The 19,630-nt window shown below is 47.3% G+C and overlaps 1 protein-coding gene and 2 long non-coding RNA genes across 3 annotated transcripts in view; 1 reads left to right on the top strand and 2 right to left on the bottom strand.

Moving 5' to 3' along the window:
- Positions 1–19,630, bottom strand: part of Galnt18 (polypeptide N-acetylgalactosaminyltransferase 18) — a 292,370-nt gene that overhangs the window by 101,790 nt on the left and 170,950 nt on the right. The window lies entirely within an intron of this gene.
- The window catches only part of LOC121143878, a 51,485-nt gene that overhangs the window by 818 nt on the left and 31,037 nt on the right, over positions 1–19,630 (top strand). The window contains exon 2 of the long non-coding RNA XR_005881166.1: positions 3,613–3,752. This is a non-coding gene — a long non-coding RNA (uncharacterized LOC121143878). The remainder of the gene's footprint in view (positions 1–3,612; positions 3,753–19,630) is intronic.
- LOC121143879 lies at positions 1,668–19,493 on the bottom strand. The gene is made up of 3 exons (XR_005881169.1): positions 17,151–19,493; positions 2,393–2,511; positions 1,668–1,997 (listed from the first exon to the last, which is right to left on the bottom strand). It is a non-coding gene; the product is annotated as an uncharacterized LOC121143879 (long non-coding RNA).

Raw genomic sequence — 19,630 nt, 5'->3', positions numbered from 1 at the left:
TGGCTTACCACCAACATGCTATGGTTTCTACAAACAGACCAAAATCTCATTCTATCTGTGTTTTTCTGGGGTTTATTTGTTTGTTCACAGTGTAAAGATAGGAAGGACATCATAAGAAGCTTAATTAGTGCTATAGGTAGTGCCAGTCTATAAGGGCTTTACAGGATATTCAAATTCCCTTTCTGTTGCTGTGATAAAATACTCATATAAAGTTAGATAGAGGGGTTATAGCCAACCCTATTTATTATTGATAAGAATATGGAAGAACTGACAATAGATACGAATTGTTGTTGTTTCTGGTGTGAGTTCTGTTGCTGTGATAAAATACTCTGGCTAAAAGCAACTTGGGGGAGAACAGGTTCATTATGGATTGTACTTTCAGATCACAGTCCATCTTTAAAGACAGGCAAAGAGCTCAAGACAGGAACCTGAAGGCAGGATCCATAGAGTAAAGCTATTTGCTGGCTTGTTCCTTGGTTTTCTGAGGTTCCTGTTTGGCTGGCTTTCTTATACAGCCCAGGGCCACCTGAATAGGGATGGTACCACCCACAGTGGGCTGAGCCTTCCTGCATCAAATAATAATCAAGATAACATGCCCCTGGGTCAACCTCATCTAGGCAATCCTCAAGTAAGGCTTTCCTCCCAGAAACAGAGAAGATAATGGAGAAAAGATAAGCATATGTAGCTTCATGGGATTCTAGCTGAAGCCCAAGATCTGGGGTCCCTGCTTGTGGTCAGCAGCAGGGACACCCAGCAGGTCTAGAGGGGTTACCTAGGAAGCCCAACACAAGACTCCACAGAAGAAAGTAAAACCCATCTATATGGCTACAGGTCAGGGGCTTGGTCATACTCAATTTTAAAAAGCCACCATCCATCAACAAGCTGGAATCACTTGCTGTTAGTGTCATTCAACCTGTCACATTGTCCTGCTTCCTTCAATACAATATGGAAGGAAGGGAGAAAAGGACTCAGAATGATGAGGAATTGACATCTAGGAGCAGAGAAACAAGTATCTAGCTTTAATAGGCAGGAATATCTGGGCTCTCATTGACTAGGTGGTTGTGGAACAGGTACCTAACTCTGATAAGATGGTGAGTATATGGACTCTTATTTGAGTGATTGTGAAGCAGGTATTTAGCTTTGATTAGAAGTGTGGTGGGTATGTGAACTCTCATTGTTATGGTTATGGAGCAAGTATTTGGCTTTGATAGGCAGGACAGTGGGTATCTGGACTCTCGTTGGCCAGATCTTTGTGGAGCAGGTGCCTGGCTCTTCTTCTGATTCTTCCCAGCCCCTCTCCTCTGGACTACATCATGACTATCACTGAATGCCTGGTCTAAATCTCATGAAATTTTCCTCAGCTGGGAATCTGTATTGGTTCCAGTATGTGACCAGGAACCATTCCCACACTTTAAAGGTTGAAGGTAGTGAAGGAGGGGACTGGAGAGATGGCTCAGTTGTTAAGGGTGCTTGCTGCTCTTTGAGAGGACACAAGTTTGATTCTTTGGCAGCTCACAAACACCCATTAACTCTAGCTCCAAGGGAATCTTCCAGCCTCCAAAGGCACCTGCATACACATAGCACATGCATGTGCGCACATGCACAGACACAGACACACACACACACACAGACACACAGACATACAGACACACACACACACACACACACACACACACAAATGAATCTTTAAATTAGTAGAGAAGAAAACCCAGGTTGCTTATCATTTGGTAGAAAAAGAAAGTCAGAAAAATTTTATTGAGAAAATTTGCTCTAGGTGTTGTCCTAAGCTCAGAAGACACAGAGGGTATAAGCATTGAAGAGACACAGTTACTGATCTCAGGGATTTCCAAGCTGAACGGAGAACAGATGTGACAGCTCTATTCCAATTGTGGAGAGCAATAGCATGATCAAGTATACACAGCAGAGGGTACTCTCAATAGCTAACTCATCCTGAGAGTAAGTAAAGGCTTTACAGAAGAGGAGGCATTTCAGTTGGTCTGTAAGGGATGAAGAGGAGTTTTTTGGGCAAACATGGGTCTAAGCATCCTCCCCCCATTAGCAGAATGAGACAGTATAAAGTGACCCTACAGACTGAGTAAATTCAAGGCGGTTGGACAAAACTGGCCTAGGATTCTTCTCGTTAAACAGTGATGCAAGTGAGGCATCATACAACCACAGTTTAGATTTTATCACCATGGGAACGATACCTTTCAGCATGTTTATAAAGGGTAGATTGCCTTAAATGATCCAGCCTGGCAGAACTAAATTCCATTCCCCCTCATTTACAAAATGTAAGCAACACATTCAATGTTCTCTGGGAAAAAATAGCTATTGTCATTGGGGGTGTAGACATGTTTTAATCTGTGATGACAGTCTGTGTTGAATCACTCACCTCTCAGATCGTATTGAACCAGGCATTGGGGTGGGTGGCTTCTTCCAGCCTGCTGTTGTGTTGAGCATAGTCTCTCAGCATCGGGTGCCTATGGGCTTCTGCTCAGTTTACAGAGATGCCTAGGGGGCAAAGGACAGTGGCCCGCAGCTCCTTCAGACATGGGCTTTACATGGCCTTCTGTCTCCAAACTATATTACCCTAGGGGTTAATTCTTCTTGTTTATGGATAACAGCAGCCTCAAAACTCTTGGTACAACTAAAAGTCCCAGTCTTTTTCCAAAGCAGAAGCATGACACCCACAGGCAGGAGTAGCAGATAAGACAGGAAAACACAGCGGCCTCCTGTGGGCTGACAAGGAGCCTTGGGTATTCCCATGGGCTCTAGGATGGTACTGTTTGTTAATCTCTGGCAGAAGCATGGTTTGCATGGATAGGTACTTCTCTATTCCCTATCTCAGGCATTTTCCCAAGGAAAGTGTGCTCATAACAGATAAAGAAAAAATGATCTAGAAAGAACTATGCTTGTGAGATGACTCAATGGGTAATGTGGTTAAACGTGCAAGCATGCCAACCTGAGTTCAATTCCCCAACTATATATACAAAGCCATTATGGGAGGCACTGCATTTGTAAGCCCAGTGCTGGGGAGGTGGAGTTCACTGGTCAGCCACTCTAACCTACTTGGCAAGTCCAAGGTTTTAGGGAAATAGCTTGTCTCAAAATAAGGACAGAATTACCAAGGAATAATACTCGGTGCCATCCTCTGACTTCCATGAGCACACACATACCACCAAATCTCCCCAATACACGCACCTATATGCATATTGTCACACATATACACACACACACAGAGAGGAGGGATTATGTAGAGGGAATGGTAGTACTGAGACAGAAAAAGCAGCAGGGGATGGATGTGGCAGGTTCCCATAAAGCTTGCTGGTACCTATAATCAACATGTGTCATTGAATCTGAGACATTCATCTCAGAGCCTCTCCCAAGAAGATCCTGCCATAGCCAGCTTCTCTAACCTTCTTTATCACCAGGAAGCCCTTCTGCACCATATCCCTGACAGAGGATCCACACTCTGCTTTGATTATCTCCAGACACAATAAACTCATTAGCTCACAGCTTATTCTCTCTGCAGGGAGGAAGCTCTTTCTCAGGCAGAGAGGAAAGTTAGCATGCAGCCACTTCTGTCCACTAATCCTAAGTCTTTGGTTCCAGGAGCTCTATAAGAGATGATTTGGGAAGCTGCCTTGGGCATGCCGAGTCCTCCCATCCAGACATTGTAGAATCCCAGGTCTTCAAGCCATCCACATGTATCATGTGTGCTTGCCAACAGGTCAGATGCCTGTGGAACTCCGGTAAGTTTCCACAGAGTCTTAGTGGAGACTTGGAATCCTGTCTCCTTCTCCTTGTTCTCCTGCCATGGCAGAGAGAGGCTTTGGGAAGGATGCTTCATCAGGCAGACAGCTGCCTCATCTTCCCCGCTCTGCAGCTGGAGTCATTTCTCTGTCTCTTTGCAGACTCTGTTGATGGTTGTGCCTGGCTCAGGAGACTGCAGTAGTCTGTGGTCTGAGGAGGGCAAGGTTTCTCAGTGTCCCTCACTCCTGACAATGAGAACAGTGCAGAGGACTCAACCCTGCTTCCAGCAGCTATACTGCTCCTAACCCAAATGACAGAGGACGTCTGTTCAGGACTTGGGTCGTTGTTCCCAGAGCACACTGTGCAGGAGGCAGGAGACAGGAGCCACTGTCAGGCAGCTTGGCTTCTTAGAGGCTAGATGACCAAATGGATGAGGAGCTGATGCCCAGTCACTTGCCTGGCTGCAGGGGAGAGATCATCCAGGGCTCTCCAGAAAACAGACTCTTCTCTTCTGGAAATGAGTGTCAAGAGGAATGCATAGCAGGGAACCAATTATCTCTGTGCAGGACATCAAGGATGGCATTAATCACTGAGTCCCCTGGGGACAGGGGTGGAGCCCAGCATCAGTGTGCTGCCTCTGCCTATACCATCACCTTCCGAGGGCAGAATGGTGGGTATGTTAGCCTAACCACAGCTACTTCAATTACTTTTATTTTTGCTTACTCCCTCCTAGGGAAATCAAGCACCCGTGGAATTCAGAAAAGCAGGGCAGATAGGAGCAGAATGAACAAAGACTGGCGTGAGCCTGGCTCCAAAGGATCTAAGGGTCAATAGTGCCCAGGGAATTGAGTCAAGCAGTCACTGGCTTAAAGAGGGTCACATGGATGAAAGTGGTTCACTTGATCTGTACTGCAGGTTCACCCAAACCCAAACTCTGGATTTTATCTCCAGTCATGAGGCCTACACTGTAGTCTCCTTCAAACAGAACCTTCCCTAATCCTCTAACTCAGACTTCATCTCAGCTTTCATAGCCTAGATGCCCCCTGCTTCTCCTGGACCCTCACTTAACCTTGCTTCACCCTTGCTTCACTAGCTATGACTGTACTTTGACTGCATGCCTTCAACTTGACCACACCAAGCCTGCACCAATCTAGCGCTCAGCAGCACTGTCTTTCTTCCAAGCCCATAGTCAGCCTAGGTCTGCTGACAGTGCAGACAATCTATCAGCAATGCCCACCACCTGCCCCCTTATTGCTGGGACACAGACAAAACCACATAACTGTTTTACTGTGGCTCCCTCTTCATGCAAATACATGCCACATGACCCAGACTGCTTGCTTCCTAGAGACACCTGAACAAAGAGGAGCCTGACTTCATTCCCAGGTGTGCCCAGGTGGAAGATCACCGTGTCTGAGCTCTGTCTGCTTTGTGCAGGGTAGTGGGAGGTGATTTTTTAAGCTATGGAGGAAACAAAGCTTTGTTGCTGTTAAAAATCATCTGATTTGGTTCAAACTGGATTCCAATTGTTCATGGAAAAAATACAAAAAAAACCCCACTAGGGCTATGCTTATCTCCTCAGCAGAGAGCAGTTAAATCCCTCCTTTCAAAGTGAATTTGGATAGAAGAGTTTGGAAAGCATAGGAAAGGCTTCAAGGAGGAGGTCCTGGTCTCTGCTGATGAGACAGGGCCTGGTGTGTATGCTTCACAGAGGTACTTAGGATTTAGAACAAAAGAGAGCTATAGAAAAGAAAAGAGGGCTTTGCACATATGTGTGTGTGCATGCACGCACAAGCATGCATGTGTGACACTGGTGGGGTTAAATCTCAAAGGTTTGCAGAACACAGGAAAAGAGTATTTTCTCCTTAGGAAAATTAGAGAGAAGCCTTGAATGCAGATGGAGAGTGGGAGCCCTCTGAGGGTTGCTTTTTTATTTCATCTGTAAGCTGGAGAAGTGTCCTTTCAATGCCTACAAGCTATCAGAGGAAAAGAGAAAAAGTTAACATCTCTTGAGGACAGGCAAAGTCAAGATCAATCACGTTGTGATGGGTAAGGGTTACATTAGGGAGGGGACTGGTACAGTTTTAACCTAGTGGGCATACCTTTCTTCCATCCTTGTCTGGCTCCGTGCATGTCTGTTGTTCTCAAGTCTGCAGCCTTTCAGATACCCAACTCCTAACCTCATATTTAGCATCTTCACCATGGTGCCAGATGAAAAGAGGAACATCCACAGTGTCACTGGACCAGAGCCTAGCATCTCATCTGGGAAGACTTCTACCAAAGAGATTAGAGCATTCTATCTAGACCTCAGTATACAAACATTTCCCCATAATCTGCCTCTATTGTGACTTTCTTATTGTGAATAACTTTGTGACTTATACTGTCAGTTCAATAAGAACTATATCAAAGCAACGAAGAGGTCACTCTGTTATGGTTTGAATGTAAAATAATTCCCTACAGGCTTGGGTATTTAAACACTTGGTCTCCAGCTGGTGGTAATGTTTGAGAGAGACTGTGGAGCCTTTAGGACTGTGGCCTAGCTAGCAGAATTGAGTCCCTGGTGAAAGGCCTTGAGGATGATAGCAACTTCTGTCCAAGTACTGTGCCTCCTGTTTGTTGTTGTTACTGAGATGTGAGAAAACTTTTAGCCATGGGCTTCGATTTCCCAGAACTAGCTGCAAGTCATACTTTAGCCATAGTGGTGGACTGTATTCCAGAAACCATGGGTCAAAAATGGTTTTGCTGCTTCTGTCAAGAATTTTGTCACAGGGACCAGAAAGTTAGCTAACATACTGCCTTTGAAAAATATGGCCACTAGTATCTAAGGAGATAGCTCAGGCAGTAAAGTGCTTTGCATTGAAAGCATAGGGACTCACGTTTGGAGACCCAGCATCCACACAGAAAGTGAAGCATGGCAGTGAACACCTGTAATCCCTGAGCTGGGAAGGAGGAACCTGAAGGTTTCTGGCTAGCTAACTTAGCAGAGCTGGCAAGCTTCAGGTACAATGAGAGACACTGTCAAAAGTAGAGTGAGTGACTGAGAAAGACATTGATGCTGACCTCTGGCCTCCACATGCATATGTATACACATACACATACACATGTGCACATACACACAATTTTCTCAGTCTCTATCATGGGCCAGACATATAGGCTGGGGCAGTGGCTGCTGAGATGAGAATGATAAACCCTCCCCCTGAGTAGGAAGGAAAGATCATCATGATGACTGCAGTTCCAAAGAAGCTCAAGTGTATCACAATAACAGCTCAGCCATTTACTGTTCCTTACCACCACACTGCAGGGAAACATCCAACCATTCTGTCTCCTTAGGGCTAACTATATGAAACGCACTAAGACCTGGAAAATACTATAAAACACTGATCATTCCAGCCCCATTCCCACCTTCAAAGTCACTTACAGTAATGCTCTGCTACCTGGATGCAATTTCAGCTGCACTAAAGGGGGCGGGGGGGGGGGGCTCCAAATGCCATACTATTGCGGTGCAATAAAGGCAAAATGGAACACTGGAGGGCCATAGGGTTAAAATGTCATAAAAGTTGGGACAGGATATCAAAATAATATGGCCAAAGCCATTTTCTAAAATCATAACCATCAAAATAAATGTGATAATCTCAACACATGGGGGATTTCTGAGATGAAAACCTTCAAACAAAAAGGACTTCTCAAAGTCAAATACAGGCCAGGGTCATCTCAGCCAGCAGGTGTCCTGTGACTGACTGCCTTTCTGGGATACCCAGGGTCTCATCGGCTCTGCAGGAGGTTGACTCCAGGAGGCATAGTGTCTGGGGGTGCAGAGGTGAGAGCCCTTGGGATGGCGGGACCAGAGTGTTTACCTAGCACAGTCACAAAGTGCATAGCTGAAAAAAGAATCTAATCAGAGTCAGGCGGGAGCCAGCTCAAAGCCAAACTGCTGATCCTACAAGGGTGTAACAAATCAGCACCTGAGTCCTGGGAACAAATTGGGATTCTTGACATGACTGGCCAGGCAAGGAGGTAATACTAGGTGAGAAGTGCAGGAGGCTCTGTTGGGGCTGGCTTGGAGGCAAGGGTGGTATTACAGACCATCACCCCTGCTGGGAGTCATGTAGCTTTCTGATAGGTGAAGCCAAAGGCTGAGGCAGAAGACCCACAAGCACCCCCCACTCCTTTTACCAAATGATCCCTGGAGGAAACAGACCAGGCAGCTATTGCAATGAAAAGGGAATTAAGGAAGCCACTTCCCCTGCCCCAGGATTTTTACCCCTGCTAGGGCAGAACCCCTTTACCTTTGGCACACATGTCCCTGCTTTGCAGGATCAGAAGGAAACAGCAAAGGCCATGGAGCTTCAGCTTCATTCATTATTATTTAGAAAAGGCTCTGCAGAATTTCTCAGAGTCAACTTCATGGGGCAGCCAGTCAATGCTGCAAGATGATTCATGGGGCAACAGAGCAGGTTTTCTCATGGACACTGTCACTGAAGACAGTCAGGAAATATGGCAGGGTGGAGAGAACACATAACTCTACATGGCCCCTGAACTTATCAAACCCACGGCCTGGTAGAAGAAGGAAGGCATCCAAAGAGGAGATGATAAGACTAAAGCAAAAGGCACCAAATCCCTCAGGAATATATGAGCCACTGCAAACCAGACAAGAAAGAATGAGTCGTGGGAGAATTCCTAACTGTCTGTCAGTTGGAGTGGAGCCCAGGCTCAGCCATTTACTCCTTGATCAAGAACACCCTGGGTTCCCTGTGGGATTCGCTATGCCAGAAACACAGCCACTCTCCCTGGGGGATTTACTTGGGATGGCCAGAGAAAACATATAAGAAAGAGAATACAAATGTAACCATCTAGGTAGAAATGAATGAACACATTCTAAAGAAATTGTGTCCCTCCTTTCTGCTATTAGATTATTTGAAGCAATGGACCCTGCAAAATTTGCATTCCCCCAGGAATCTCACACTGGGAGAAGGAAAAGACTGGGTCCTTGGTACCAGCCAGAGAGAGGGTTTGTCTCCAGGAAGGAGGTTTCTTTCAGTTCCATAACTTGTCATAACATCTTGGAGAAGAGACTAGAACCTTGAGATAATAGCAGGACACTCCTTGGCTCAGGCTGTTTAGCTATGCATACCCCTCAGTCTCTGTCTAACTTTACCCTCATGTCAGGACACTGAAGATGGATTTTCGGGTAATAGTGCTCTATTTGTTGCTCTTTTCCATGTGGTCACATTTACTAAATCTCCTTTCTCTGCTGTTCCCAGTTATCTGTTAAATTCACCCATGAGGACAGGAAATTGAGTCCAGGCCCAGTCTCTGACCCTAACAGCTCCAGCCATAAATCACAGTACCTACCACCATGTGGCTGAGAGGACTATATGCTTAATTGAACATACCCTAGAGAACCAAGACCTATTGGAAGAAGACACTGGAAGGTGTTGCTTCTGACAGAGCGATAATGTCTAACCCATAGCTAGACTCATTCCTTCTGGGAGTGCTATCTGTTTGGAGTTCTTGATTGAGATTCCTATTCTCATTTAAATACCCACTGTATAAACGAATAGAGGTCATCACCTCTCATTCTCAGCCTCCAAGCCACTGGGCACTGCTAAGCTTACATCCCACTGTACTGTACTTAAGCAATATGCGGTAGACTGGGTATCCTGCATCTCCTCCCCACTCTTCTTCATCCTCTCTGGGCCAGAGGAGCATGGCCAGGAGAGTAAAGCATCATGGGGCTCCCATACTGGGAGAAAGGAGGGGTGTTCCTTTCCCCAGCACCTTCCAACTGTGGTATCTTTCTGGAGCCCCAGAAGGTGGGATCCTGGCAGGGATTCCTTCCTTGTGACTCCGTTCCCTTGTGTCTTCTGCCCTTTGGGTACTGGGTGGAAGGAATCCCTGCAAGTCTAATAATTGAACTTGTCCTGTCCCTTGCAGCTATCTATGCCCTACTCACACATCTATAAATTGTCTCTTTATTAAACTCTGCAAAGAAACAAACCAAAACCTCTATCAATTTAAGAGAGTCTCCTGCTTCCCACAAGGGCCCTGCTTTCTGATCTCAAAGAAAGAGGAAAGCTAGAGAAAGTGAGTTCAGAGGCAGAGGTGAACCTGGGAAAGCCCCAGCTTGCATTTTTGAATTCATTATATTCAAATAATTAAGACAGCCAACGAAATAAAGAGCTCATCAGTGGCATTTTTACATATCTTTAGTGAGCAATCACAGGCATTGTATAATTAATTTCCACTTTACCACCCTCAGCTGCTAAGACTTTTTCTAGATGTCTGGCCCCTGCAGTTTTCAATGGCAGGCATGGAGGTATCCACTTTTTACTGTAGATTCCAGGCCAAGAGGTGTCTCCATTAAACCCTCACTGTTGTCTAATTATCTGGCTCTGAGCTGGTGCCCTGTTTCCTGTCTTACTGTCCTTCCAGAAATGCAGTCTTGGCTGATGATTTTAGGACAATGAGCCTGTGACCTGTATCTCACTCAGGCCACTGCCCCACCCTGGGATGACAGTTCTTTAGACCTGCACACACTCAAGCATGTATACATGCATGCACAGGGAGTTAGTTACACAGCATGTGCCCTAAATCTGTGTAGCAGATTCACGCATGCTTCCTGACAGCATGCATGGGGAATGATCATGCCCTGGCTTGCCTCTGCAATGACTTCGGGTGACAGAGACCTCCCCCATCACACGACACTTCATGGGATTTAAGAGCCTGTCTTGACTCCCTTCATCTATCCCAAGTCCCCTGAAAAAACCTTCATTTCTCTCCCACCTCACCTTTCTTTCCCTGGTCTAGTTTCCTCCACGTTTTGACAGCTGCCCACAAGAGAACAAGCTGTTCCCATTAGAACTAAGATTCCCATAGCAGAGGGAGATCTGGAAAACAACCCTCACTCAGTTCATGTCTTCACAAGGAAGACATGCTCCTTGTTTCTTTCCTGTCCCCATAGACTCTGGCACAGTTTTAGGCTCACATGAGGAACTCAATCTATTAACACACTCCTGGACTGTTCAAAACAGTTCCTATTTTTATTACCAAGAGGCCCAAAGTCCCATGTGAACTGGGATAGTGGTCACTCTGTTATGACACATCTTCATACATTGTTTGTGCTGTTCTTGTGTAGGTTATCCCAAAGCACAGTTTTGGGTTGGGAACTTTGGGTTGACTGATGACCTGGGTAATTTCTGTGTGTGTGTGAGAGAGAGAGGGGGGGGGGAAGCAGGGCAAGTCAGGGAAACAGCTGGGTGGAAATTGGAGTGTGGTTCAAAGCTAGCCTCCTCTGATCCCACAGGGAGCTCAAGGTAAGGTGAAGGCTCTGAGACATCATGCTGTGGCTTCTGACAACAGTCAGGGTAGGGGCAAAGTGTCCCAGGAGTTACAGGCACACACAGCTATGAAACCCAAATACAATGGGCACAGCTTTGAGCTTCTGGCCACCAATGCTTCAGTACTTTGGTGACAGGTGGACTTGTCAGTGAAGAGGACGTGGGAAAGCACCAGGAGTAACCCTAGTCAAGGAGGGATCCAGCCTGGTATGGGGAGGGAGTCAATAAGATACCCTTGACAGTTATTCCCAACAAGTTTCAGATTCCTCCCCATGTCCCCAAAGTGCAGCCAGTCTTTACAAAGCTGGGTTTGCCTGAGCTCCCTGGCTTGCATCCTTGCAACTGACTGGAGGCCAAGTACCTAATCGCTACTTGAATTCACCCACTTTGTCTACAGTCCTAATTTTATCCTTGTTCTTGTGTTCTGCCAGTTGGCATTGTGCTTCCCAGCCCCTGGGCCTTGGAGCCATGGTCCTAATACCAGCCTAAGTCTAAATAATCCCACACTTCATCTTCCTGAAGGTTCTCTGTCCTTTAGATGGACTCTCTAGACAGAGGTACAGACTCATGGAGTTGAAGGCCTCTAAGCTCTGAAGGCAGGAGACTAGTCCACCCAGGCACCCTGGTCTTGCATAACCTCAACAATGGCTTTAGCCAGCTGCAACTTTGTAGCTGGCCTAATTGTATTCAGAGTCAATAGCACAGGCCTCTTAGAAACGTAGGTTTTAAAAAAAATCCAAAAACCCAGGCCTGGTGGCACAGACCTAAAATGCCAGTCAACCTGGGCAAATTATCAGAGGGAGGGAAGGAAGAAGGGAAGGAGGGAGGGAGGGAGGGAGGGAGGGAGGGAGGGAGGGGAGAACTCAGGGACAGAAAAGTTTCTTACCATGAGTGAGTGTCTTCAGACTCAAATCCTGATTTCTCAGTCTCTGTCTCTGTCTATCTCTGCATCTCTGTGCCCCTATTCCTTGTCCCCTCACACACACAAACACACATACACAAATCTGAAATAGCATGGCCCTTGCACCGGGTGCTATGCTACTCAACCGTATCTGTGAAGTCCCATGCCTTCTGTCTCCCCACAATCATACCTTATTGCCAGGACCTTTGTTCATAGGTTTTATTTAAAACCACAAAAAGGCTGCTCTCCCCTGGCAGCTGAAGGTCTGAAGGGGAGAAATTAACTGTTCATGTGTGGTGTAAGTATGTATATGCTCATTCATGAGTGTGCTTCTTATTACACTCCATCATATTCTTTGAGTCAGGGTCGCTCACTGAGCCCAGAGCTCTCTAATTAGGCCTGCCCCAGCAAGTCACATGGATCTTCTTTCCCTACCTCCTCATGCACTGCTCTACATGGGGCCTGAAGATCTGAACTCAGGTTCTTATGTTTGCTTAGTGAGCACTTAACCATCTTGAAACTGATACCCTTGAGAGTCCTACACCTCAACTACAGGGAACTGGCATATACCTAGCCCAGCTTCCTTGTCTCTCTGTATGTATGGGTAATCTGTGTATGTATTTTACATCACAGTTTCTGGTAGACCAGATCTCTACTTGCATGTGAGGTACCTGACAGGCTCCTACTTGCTATAATCTTCCCTAGTCTTTTTTCCCAACCTGAAGTCTTATCTCAAATTACCCCCTCACAAAGCCCATGTTTTGAAAGGCATGCTTCTGATGGAGTAGCTTCTCCAAGGGAAAATTAGAGAAGCTGAGGTCACTCATCACAAGTGCCCTAGACTTCCTAAGTGGCTGCCTGCCATGTGTCCCAAGTCCCCTGCTCAGGATTCCTGTGGGAAGCTCTTTGATATATACATTCTACCTGGATCTAGTGACCCAGCAGAGAAGCCATAGGCTGGCCCAACCTCCTCCTAGAGAGGCAATGGCTCCACTAGGATTCACAGGCTCTTCCAGCTGTCTCTAGCGGTTGTTTGACCTTGGGGGGCAATTTAAGTAGAGGGGTTGATTGTCCTACAGGAGATTTGGTTGTGCTCACACACATTCTTCTCTACTCTCCAGGTCCTTTTACCTGTTAGACTGCAATTTCAAGCTCCTGTCATTTGGTGCTTAATACACCTCACCAGCAGGCCGAAGTGAGGAACCTGCCAAAGTGGCGGCTCACATCAGAGCTGCTCTTCCCCATGTCCCTGCTCCTTCTAGAAGCTCCCCCTTTATTCCTTCCTGAGACTGCCACTCTTTCCAGAAATTTCCATTCCATCTAGAGGCCTCCACTCCTTCCTGAAGCCTCTGCCTGGTAACTGTGGCTGTCCTGGGATCCAGCACAGGAACATAGAGACCAGGAAGATGGCTATGTCAGAGGTGTAGGCTGGCTTCTTGAGGCTTTGCCATGTGAAGGTGGGGTGCTCTTTCATTCTAACGAGGTTGTTCATGAGCTAACTGCACAGCCACCTAGCCAGAGACAGTTAATACCTCCCCACCCCTGGACCTGGCTCCCACCTCTGCAGACCACTCTGCCTGTCTGTCCCTTTGTCTACTAAGAGCTCTCTACCTTAGAGGTCTGGTAGTCAGCCCACACTCACCAGAGCCCAAACTTGACACTTATTTTCACTCTCCAAGTTGATGCTCTCCCATAGGGTTCCACCATCTTGGCAAATGGTACCTGTGTTCCCCACATCACTGGTGGGGATGCATCTTCAAATCTTTCCATTGCATCATTCCTTGTGTTTATTCTGTTAGCAGATTCATCCAATCTCCTCCCACTTCAGCCACCAGAGTCCCACTGTAATGCCTTACCCAAAGTATGTGACAGTTTCTGGAATTCCTTTGCTGTAGCCACTCATTGAAGGGTGGTGGAGGTCTTCCACACAGAGTTCACTAGAGCAGCTCATGGCACAGGGACCTGCGTGAGCCATCCCTGCCACCCCCCTCCTTCCTTTCCCTGTAGCTCTGGTACCATGGCAGGCTCCCTCCCATTTCTACTGGTGCTAGTCCCTGTGTCTGAAACATTGGACCAGAGGATTTTTCTGCCCCCATAGCCTAAAGCATGCCCCCATACCCCACTTGATTTATTTCCTACTCTTCTATTTTTTCCACTTGGGCATTTAGTATGATCTGTCACCATTTGTGCCTTGCCTGTCTCCTCCTCCAGGCAATAAGATGCTAGCTTCCTATTCCCTGTGTATAGTAGCACACTGGCCAAGCACACACTGGGTAACACGTGACTTTTCCTTTTCTGCTTAGGAAATGCCACACACTTAGCAGCTTAAAGCAACACACACCCATGGTCTCCAGATTTCTGGAACTCATCATTCAGATGGCGCCTAGCAGGGTCTTTACTGGGCTGAAGTCCAGCTGCTGTCAGTGCTGGTTCTCATCTGGTGCTCAGGGTTGCCCACCAGGTGGATTGGCTCCTAGCCAAATTCATTTCTTTGTATTAGAAGGCTCTTCCTGCTTCCTGCTAACTAGTGGCTGGATGTTCCCCTCAGCGCCTTCAGACTGCTCTCAGCTACCTGCCACCCAACTCTTTCAGGCAGGTCACAGCCCAGAGTTCTGTTTGCTTTGGGCCACCAGAGCACATTTCTGTGACATCCCCCTGCTGACACCACTGGAGGACCTTTTCCACCCAACTAAAGGAGGACACTGACACTGTTTATTATCAGAAATATCCAGGGTAGTATGTGACTGAGCAGCTCTCTTGGGCCCTGGGTAGGGCTAGAAACCTGGGAGGAGTCTATATCAGGGCTGGGACTCTCACAGGACCACATTAGAATTCTGCCTGCAAAACGATTGGTAAATATGTGCTGAAAGGGAAAAAGGGGACTCCTGGCCATCTATTTGTACAGAAAATGCTTCCAATCCCATGAGGCCATCTCTAGATACTAGGCAGGCTTTTGTTTATCTTTAACAAAGAAAGGAGAAATGTATGAGGCTGGTGTTGGGAAATATAAGGTTAAGGCGTTGCCCTGCTTTCACATTACAGAGAGAACATTAGTCACTCATTTAGCAACTCTGACCCTCAGTTTTTTCATCCCTAAAGTGGGCATAAAATACCTACAACATGGAATGGAAAACATTAACTTCATTCTTGTATCCTCACCCATGCACCCATGCACTCACACACCACACTAATGTATTTATGTACCTGTGTATATGTATGTACCCATTCACCCATGCATCCATAACACATTGTCTCATGGACCCATGTATCTGTGCACCCAAGCATTACCTGATATCAACAAAGAAAGAAGATGAAATGTGGCAAATTTGGGAATTTATAAAGCATCACCTTGCCCACCCCTATTCCCATTCCTCACAGGAACACAGAGTGTGAAGGTCCAGAGGGTAGTAATCAAATATCCAAGACTGTGGGAAGTCACTCCAGAAAGATCAAGGAACAACCTCTAGTGCTCTTTTCAAAGAAAATAAAATCACTTGAGCCAATTTCTCAGCCTCATGCCTGAGCAGGCCAACCTGGAACACTCAGCAAACAACGTGGCTTGCTTGGATTCTCTATATTAGTTCTCATTTTGGAGCCAAATGAAATTTGACAACTCAGGCAAGCTCACAGACATATCCAGTCCCCAGAAAGGGGCTAGCAACTCAGCCAGAAGCCTCTCTCGAGGTAGGGGACATGCTCCTTTCTTTGGCACCTTCAGGCTGAAGTGGGCAGCCGATGATGCCATTGAACCGCCTGCTGTTAAAATCTGTCCTGTGTTGCGGGACTCTCCTGTTGCATCAGCGAGTATCCTTTGGTGACAAGTTAATTCCTCCCACTGCTTGGGTGGAGAGCCCTCTCTCCACCTCCTGATCTCATCATCTGGCTCCATTGATCAATTCCCCTCTGAGACCCAGGTCGACACACTCTGCCAAGGAAGGCTGGGAGCCTCGCCTTTGCCATTAACCCTGCCGAGACACTTGTTTTAATTTTCATTTGGCTCAGGGCCCATGTAAATGCTCAGTCCTGATCTAATTTCTAATTCATTTCTGTCACCCATCAAGTGCACCCCAGGAGGAAGAGTTTAAAGATTTGGGTTTGTAAAGATACAGTTTGGCTTCCTTCCCTGGTGGGGAGAAGCATAAACCTTGGGATTTTCTCTCCTGTGTTGTTGACTTTGGTTGGCTCCCAGGTCCCAAGATTGGCATCTGAGCCTATCTTCCAGGGACACAAGCCCATCCTGTGGCCAAAAATGACCTTGTTCTTTTCTAAAAGAGGCCCCTCCCTGGTTCGCTGCCTGGCAATGTCCTCAGACAGCACATACAGCAAAGGGATGCTGTGAAGGAATGGCTAATTCTGCTGTCTGGGGTGGCCGTTTTCTGAGATGGGGAAAACAAGCAATTACAGCGATGGGGAGAGGGCGAGAGGGACACTTGAGATAAATGGCATTTCAAAAGATGCTTCTGTTTCTTCCTGTGGGAGTCCAGGCAGAAGAAGCTGTGGTCAGGTAGGAGAGGGCAGCATTTGACCCATGCTCATGGTTTATTCAGCCCACAGAACATAAACATGTGGACAAATGGGCAGGTCCTGGTGACGGTGACGGAGGGAGACAACGCTGCCTCCCCTAGCTCACCATGGGCCTCTTGTCTGCATCACCACAGTCTCCACACCTTCTGGGCTCACGACTGACTCACCTCCCCCACCCACAGGACCTAGCAAGCTTTGGTGGTTCACTTAGGACCCTTCAGTATAGAAATTAAGTTCTGGGGACTCCAGAGCGGAACCCGGTGTTGGGGTGTCAGCTTCCCCGAGACATCTGTGAGAAGGCCATGAGACCTGTGGTACCTCCTGGTGTGGATGTGCTCTCAGGTAGGAGAATGGATCTTTGGGAGCAGCTCAGCTCTGTCTCACTACCGCCTCCTCTAGGAACTTGGTCCTATTCCTCTATTTGTTGAATGAATGCATGTGAATGAACGGAGCAAAGGGAGTGTGAGTCCCTGTGGGCCTGGGCAGGCAGGTCAGGCAGTCTCAGAAAAAATAATGGTGCTTGGTATCTAACTGAGGGCCCTTGAGAGTAGAATAGGGCCTTAATTAAACAAACAGAGTCATAACCTCCATAAGAGTAGCCATATACTGAGTCCCAGTCTAGGTGGGTACATACTTACCAGTGGGACCTCAGCCCCCATCACTTGTACCAGCCTCTGCAGCCTGTGTATTTCCCTCAGCACAGCCTCCAGCTCATCAAACAAGAGAGCTAGCTGTTCACCCTCCAGGAGCTCGGAACACTAACTATGCAGGAAAGGGTGGTGGCTGCAGTGCTGATAAGAGCCAACTTTTTTTTCTGAGTACACAGTCCCTGATGTCACAAAAGGCTTGGAGCAGCCTTTCAAGAACCTTCTATATTCCGAAGGTTTCATGTCAATAATGTTTTTCACTTAGCTCTGGACGCAGTGATAAAATACTTGAGTCAGAGTAACTTACAGAGCATTGATTTTGGGGGGGGGATTCAATGTTCTATAGGTTCTGAAGTTCAAGACGAAGTAGCCACAGCTTGATACAGAGGGAGGGCTGTGGGGCACTGATTGCTATGGCTTAGGTTTCAAATGTCTTTGGAAGGTTCCTGTCTGAGCTGCAAGAAAGTGAAAGAAACTTTAATAGGTGGGGCTAGTGGCGGGACTTCCAGGTATCAGAAGGGCTATTATACCCCAACCTCTTCTTCCCCAATTTTGTATCCTAGTCTTGAGGTGAGTGATTACCAGAGCATTAATCTCATCATTAATCTACAGGAGATTGCAGAGCCCTGTGACCTAATTGCCTCTTAGAGTTGTTACCTCTCAGCACAGATGCAGTGGGGATTAAATTTCTTATGAGAACTTTGGGGGCTGCACTCAAACCTCAGCAAGTAGAAGTTGTTTCATTAATTTAGCTTGGAGCCCTTTTTTGGAATCATTGGGATAGCAAGAGAGGAGCCTGGCTCATCAGGGGTGCCCCAAATTTCATGATTTTCGGGAACAGAATTTGCCTTTTCTACCTGCTGAGCAAGATAGGCTCCAGGCCAAGAGGGACAGAGAGCGCTTTCCAGCTACTCCAACCTTGGACGGTTTTCCTGGGACCTTTTTCAGGGGCAGCTTGACTTCCAGCTGCCAGCATCAGGCCCCCTTACCTGTGGGCAGGAAGCAGCTTTTCCCATCACTCCTACACTTAGCTCCATGCTCCAGTTCCAAGAATTCCCTCTCTGACAGATGGCCGGGCAGCTGACTAGAGGAGGCGAGTCCTTTTCTGAATCCTGCCCGCTTTGTTTATCCAAAACTGGTCACCTTGGCTAGTCTCTAAACAAAGTGGTCCAGGCCATCTTGATGTAGCTGCTCACAGGGTGCTCATTAGCCGAGAAGCAGGTGCTTCATCCTGCAGGCACTGTCAGGGAAGTATGCCAGGGAGCCCCAACTCCCTAAGACAATTAACTTTGTAAGTGAATGGGGCTAAAGGAGGCAGTGAGCTACCCATGGAGACCCCACCAGGCTTGAACCATTGTAGTGTGTCAGGACTTCAGGACAGTAGTTGACAAGAATCGAGGAGATGGTAGAAATATGCAGGATTGAAGTAGGGAAACTGAGGTCAGGGCTGGTCCATACACAGGCAGGGTCCTCAGGATCACACGTAGCCCAGTGTCTCTAAGTGTGTGCCCTTCAGGATATATGAGGGCAAGTGGATCAGAGCCTGGAAACGGGGGCCCAATCTGGTTATACAGGAATCAGTGTCTAGTCCTCTGGAGGAAGAAGTGGCCAGATAAGGAGCAGGGCTCCAGTGAACTGCGAGAGTAGGTATCAGAGAGAGGTTTCATTCCATATTCCAGCAGGAAACTGGACTGGTGGTGAAACAGGCCGAAGGTTTAAGTACACAGCCCAGTCAGAGACAGGCGAGAGCAGCAGGGGCAGAGACCTCACACAGCAGCAGCTACATCTGGGCCAGGTCACCATTAGGACACTGCTTCTCTTGCAGAGGTCAGGGCTGGTAGGCTAATACATGGCCCCTCAATGTGTGTTAGGAGCACTTCTGTGGTAGGCGCTCAGGAAGATGAGCAGTTCAGCAGGTAGGACACAGGTCCGTTTGGTCTCCCACATAGCCATAGTCCTAGTATCAGGATAAGGCAGCACTTGCAGAAACTCACATGACAGAGCTGAGACAAACTGTCACAGCTGAGCAAATGAAAAGTGTGTGTCTGATTCTTGCACATCTCAGAGTCACTGACCACAGCAGGCCCTAGGCCTGAGATTGGGCTCCAGTTAGCAGACAGTGACAGGTGTGAGCTGCCTGGTGTACCTAGGACACCAGTCACTAAGTAAACAGCTTGAAAATGCAGGTTGGATGGCAGCAGAGGACAGGTGTGCGGCTGAGTCTGGGCATGTCTTAGTTACTTTTGTCATGGCGGTAACAAAATGCTTGACAAAAGCAACTCAGAGAAGGAAGGGCTTATTCGGCTCAGGTTTGAGGGTACAGTCTGTCATGGCAGAGAAGTGGTGGTGGTGGGAGCTGAAGGCAGCTGCTCACATCACATCTGCAGTCAGGAAGCAGACCGCAGATGCTGGTACTCAGCTTGCTCTCTTCTTTTTATTCAGTCTGGCTCCCCACTCCATAGCATGGTGCT

This window comes from Mesocricetus auratus, unplaced genomic scaffold (genome assembly GCF_017639785.1).
Source record: "Mesocricetus auratus isolate SY011 unplaced genomic scaffold, BCM_Maur_2.0 Super-Scaffold_4256, whole genome shotgun sequence".
Taxonomy (NCBI): Eukaryota; Metazoa; Chordata; class Mammalia; order Rodentia; family Cricetidae; genus Mesocricetus; species Mesocricetus auratus.
Note: the sequence above shows the minus strand (reverse complement) of the source record. Positions and strands in the feature narration are given on the sequence as shown.